Here is a 5,752-nt window from a genome sequence, read left to right on the forward strand (position 1 = left end):
TTTAGACATCCTAAAGAAAGATTACATCACTTGTTCTTATCTTTTCTTCCCTTAGAAAATTAGCTATATCTTGTTTTACATGCTGATTGTCTTGAGCACTGGCTTCTATACAGTTAAAAAAAAAATCATTCTAGGGGGATCCGGGTGGCTCAATCTGTTGAGCTTCTGATTTTTTATTTCAGCTCGGGTCATGATCCCAGGGTCATTGCATTGAGCCCTGCTTTGGGCTCCGCATGGAACATGGAGCCTGCTTAAGATTCTTTTCTCTCTCAGGGCACCTGGGTGGCTCAGTTGGTTGAGCGTCCAACTTCAGCTCAGGTCATGATCTCACGGTTTATGAGTTCAAGCCCCGGGTTGGACTCTATGCTGACAGCCTGGAGATTCTGTGTCTCTGGCTCTCCCTACCCCTCCCCTGCTTGTCCTCTGTCTCCCTCAAAAAATAAACATTAAAAAAAAAAAAAAAAGATCCTCTCTCTCTGGGAAAAATCATTCTGCTAGCTATTCAGCAGTGGTTAAAATCATTCAGTAGTTAAAAACAGTCCAAATAACACTGGTCATTAACAGGTGACTAGCAGAAATAGGGACGAATATATGCTCAATTTGAATTGTTTCTTCCTATTTTGGGTAACACCAGTAGTTCCCAAGGTTTAGTTTAGTGCCAATTTAGAAGAAGGACCTGTTGTTGTTGTTGTTCTTGTTGCTTGAAAACACACAAGATAAATCAAGTTGTATCAAGTATCAATGGAAAAGACTGACAAGGTCATTCATACTATCTGCATGCAATCAATGAAGCGGATGGCGGCTCAGGGTCAAGGATTGCTGAAGTATGCTGCACTAGAACTGCCCTACTTAGCAATGAACAATTTTGGTTAATCACACACACAAGATTAGTGATTTTTAAGATACAGAGAAGTTACCACCTAAAGGGAATTGGTAGTTATTAATTTTACAAAACTTTTGCTGTTCAACAAACTAGATTTTCTTGAAAGATGAGGACTGTCTCCATGACTGTTTTCTAAGTTGTAAGACTATTAGTCTCACATTTAACAAATGGCTATTCTCATTTGTTGCTCTATTTTATCCGCAGACTATTTTCTGTTCATTTACTACTGTCCTAAATAGACTACACTTATTTCCCTTAAGACACCGGCAATGAGAATCTGGCACTGGTCATTGGCATATCCCGCACTTGGACTGAGTGTTATTCCTGGGAATGTGAAATTCTAAAAATTCAAAATTGCTTATACTTGTAGTCTCCTACGCTACTTATCATTTTGTTCTGTAAACAGGCTCTTGGGACATATCATTCTTCATCTGAAGTTTGTTTTATGGTAAGCCCCTGTGCAACTGGCAGAATGTGTGGATGATCACAGGAGGAAGGGAGGTGGGTGGGAGAGGACCTGTCATGGCTGTCAGATCAGAAACCCACTTCTGGTTCTGCTCCTTGCTCCTGCAGACCTCAAGTTGCAAATAAGCGCAAAAATATAGTGGAAAAAACTGAAAACAATCCAAAAGTTCTTCAGTGAAGGGATACATGAATTATACATCCATAATATGAACTACTACTTAGCAATATCAAACTATTGATTCCTACAGCAATATTGATAAACCCGATGTATTTTACTAAGTCAAAGAAGCCAAATGCTACATGGGATATGGTCCCATTTATAAGACATTCTGGGAAAGGCAAAACTATAGGCACTGAGGAATACCAGTGTTTATAAGTTGGGGGTAGGAGGAGGTACTGACTAGAAGTTTTGGTGGTGATGGGGTAGTTACATGGTATGCATGGGTCAAAACTCACAGAATTGGACACCATAGACAATTTTACTGTATATAATGAAAAAAAGAAATATGTGAGGATAGTGGCTTCCCTTGGACCAGGAATAGTGACTGGGAGGGAGATGAGGGGGGTACCTGGGGTGGTCACATTGTTTTTTGAGCTTCATGCAGATTGTTACATGGGTGATGTTGGTTTGTAAAAATTGAGGTTACTTATGATATTCATACATTTTACACATGTATATACTTCATTAACAAGTAAACAACAAAAGACAGTGGGAGAGAATTCCAGCCTTCACTGTCTTCTAGTCTCCTTCCCCTCATCTTCCCCCATCAGTATACTACTCTTATATGTTAATAGAAACTGCTAGAAAAAATTGTAGTGTGAAACTCTCCCTAGTCAGGTTTGGTACCTGTTTCTAAAAGTTACAAACATTGGTTTACCTGACCACCAATTCTATTCACGATGCTGTTTGGCAGACCAGAAGGGTTTTTAAAAATTTTTTTTGCCAGCTTTTAGGTAATCATATTTGGGGGAGAATGAAGAAAGAGCTGGTAGTGGAAAGTCACCAAGAAAGTAATCACTGAGTAAGTAGTGACTATTCTCAGTCAAATTAAAGAAAATGTATCTTACCTATGTGACTTAAATAATCTTTTTTCAGGCCTGTTTCTAGACTCTCAATAATTAATGTTCTGGAAAACTGCTAGGGACTGTTGTGTCTAGTTCCATGCAGGTGTGAGAATGGCTTAGAAGATCTTGATGCCTTCCATGTTTTTTTTTTTTAATTTTTAATGTTTTATTTATTTCTGACAGAGAGAGAGTGAGAGAGCAGGGGAGGGTCAGAGAGAGAGGGAGATACAGAATCTGCAACAGGCTCCAGGCTCTGAGCTAGCTGTCAGCACAGAGCCTGATGCAGGGCTCAAACCTATGAACCATGAGATCATGACCTGAGCCAAAGTCGGATGCTTAACCGACTGAGCCACCCAGGCGACCCCCGCCTTCCATGTTTAAGGTAGAAGTAGGGTAGGCCAAAGTCACATCTCTGACAGAGTAGGGACGCCTAGAAGAGATGAGTAAGTATGATCATAGGTACTGAAAGGTAAATAATTTCCTAACTGAAAGTCCATCAAAGACAATTTCTCTGTAGTTGATGAAGCACGGCAGACCATGTTATTTTGTTTTCTGCTACCAGTCATAAACACACTCCAGAGCAGGGGGAAGAATAGGTAGTGGGGGTCAAGCATCAGATGTTGTGATCAGTTTTTGTACACACTACTTTATCTAACCCTTATAACAATCTTGCAAGGTAGCCATTCAAATCCCATTTAAAATATGGCAAAATGAAGGCTGAAGGTAACCTGTACAAGGTGAGTTGCAACAATCCCAGCCTTCTGATTCCAGAGGAAAAGGGAATTAACTTTTAGAATGTACTATGTGCTAGCATCCTATATTTATAATCTTATTCTCAAAATGTTTCCACTTTACAGATAAGTAAACAGAAAGAGGGATGGCATGACTTGCCCATGGTTAATTACATAACCAGCGAGTGGCCAAGCTGGTATCCAAATGAAGCTCTGGTTCCACAGCCTAAATTCTTCACATTGCAGTGCTCCACAGCCAAAGCCAACGAGAGCTACAGTGTGCAATTCTGGAGGCAAATGGAATCTTTAACACTGGACTAAAACACCTGATCATCTAAACTGAGGTCAGAGAAGTGATGTTCATATTTTTCTCTGATGGCTTTCAAATTCAAATCTCTCAATAAAATCTCTTAAGTCTACTGATACTTTCTTTTAATTAGTAATTCAAACCTTGAGGGACTGAATAACCCACTCAATTCAGCTTATAGCATGAAAGAGAAGGAACTGGATGGTAGAAAAACCTCTGTTCAAAGGAGCCAGGAATCAAAGGTTCTAATCCTGGCTGTGTTCCTGACCTGTAGTGTAACTCTGATTAAAATACGAAGATCTCTAGGCTTTTTTACTATATGTAAATTAAGAGTATTCCAAGACAGAAGTTTGGAAGGTAAGTTGTTGACTCTGATACTTCAGAAAACAAATTTTTCTCATGAGTGAAGTCTCCAAATCGCCATCTTTGGAATTTTAAATACTAAATAGTGGGTTATCAGGTATTTGTAAGAATCTGTTCTGCAAGCTTGCTTCCATCACTTTTTGAAGAGCCCTGGGAAGATGTGGAACAGAAAAGCAACCAGAAATGTGTAGTCACCTTTAAGAGGCATTTTTATTTTTGCCAACTGAAAAATATTATGAAGCATATTAAAAAATATGGAATATCTCATAAAACATTTGAAATACTATTATTCTCTGTGTATTACAATAGTGGACTTTTTCTTCCCCTAGTGAATACTGTTCCATTTTTGGTTCTAAACAAGTTTTTTTTCAGGTCACTGTGACAGTGCTAGGCTGACTTCTTTCCCAGAAACAATTCTTATTGTGTGACTCTGGGCAAAGGCCTTCATCTAAGTCTGTCTCTGTAAAGGGGCACGAAAATAACATAAGTCACCGTGCCTTACACAGTAGGGGCTGAAAAACAAGGTAGATTAGAAAGAACTTGGACAGAAAGACTTGGATACAAATAACCAAGCCCTGCCACTAACTAGCTAAAGTAATCTTGGGCAAGTGATTTTACTTAAGCCTGACAGAGGGGCTAGTAACTCTTAAATTCTTATCTTTTAAAATTAAATGATAATATACTAAAGTGGCTGCTACACAGTACTACTAAGCAATTAGTACTTTTATTAATAATTCTATACAATCTAGAAAGCTGAACAAAAGTTAGTATTTTCTTACAAAAACATCACTTAACAAGGACATCCAAAAGCAACACATTTTAACAGATAAATGGCATTGTTTTTATAACTTCTTGGTATTTTACAACATGTAACCAGTAAATACTTCAAAATGGCTTATGCTGGGGTCTTGCTGTAGAGTGATTTTTGGGGCTCTTGAGCTCATTTTATAATAATTTTCTTCTAGTTGTTCTATGTTTGGTAACAACCTACCATAATTAACGTTATAGTATATATTTCAGTGTGTTAACATACTCAATTCCAAAACCTATAGAAGAAAATTTGATTAAGTTTCCTAATGGCCCATGAATTCACTTTGTAAATTACATGATGCTCCAAGTTTTAAGAAAATGTTAGCTTGTAAAATATTATTTTCTTTCAGAATTCAAGACACATTTAACATATAGATTTTACAATAAAGTTTATTAGCTGTTCTCCTCTTTCTCATAAATGGAATGGATAATGTTGATAATCCTTTACAAACCAGTACTCATTTGTTAAGAAACTGTAATGAGGAGGTTGTCAAAAACACATATTTAATAAACAACTCCAAAAAAGCAAAGGGAAGGCAAACAATATTATTAATATAAAAGACCAGAGAAGTTGATTTCTGAAATCATATCTACCTTTCACTAAAATTTCTTGAAATCGCTCACCATGAAGATCTGTGTAACTCTAACGCAGAGCAGCTACGAGAGGTGAAAGGTGTGCAGTCTGAAGGGAAAACACACACACAAGACTTCTGCTCGTTTGTCTATTAGTGAAAGGAGAACTGGAGGGAGAGGCAGAGGGCCAAGTCCAAACCCAATGACAAGAACAATAACAACAAAAAAACCCCAAACAAAACCAGGAACCATCTGAAAACTTTTGTAGAAAAGAGGAGAACATGCCTATACTTTTGTATGTAATCTAATTTCCCTAAAGGTTCTTTCCACAACCACCATATCCCTGTTTTCAGTTCATGTGATTAAGGAAGATAAAATCTAATCAATTAATATTTAATTTAAAAACCAAACAAAAAGTTGAGTAGGTGGCAAAAGAAAAAATATATTTTAAATATATATATGTGTGTGTGTGTGCATCTATGTAAAGAAAATATTTCCCATAGTTACAGAGTTTATTTAAAGAAAGTTTTATATATATTTATATATATATATATA

Source organism: Crocuta crocuta, unplaced genomic scaffold (genome assembly GCF_008692635.1).
Source record: "Crocuta crocuta isolate KB4526 unplaced genomic scaffold, BGI_CrCroc_1.0 scaffold45, whole genome shotgun sequence".
Classification (NCBI taxonomy): Eukaryota; Metazoa; Chordata; class Mammalia; order Carnivora; family Hyaenidae; genus Crocuta; species Crocuta crocuta.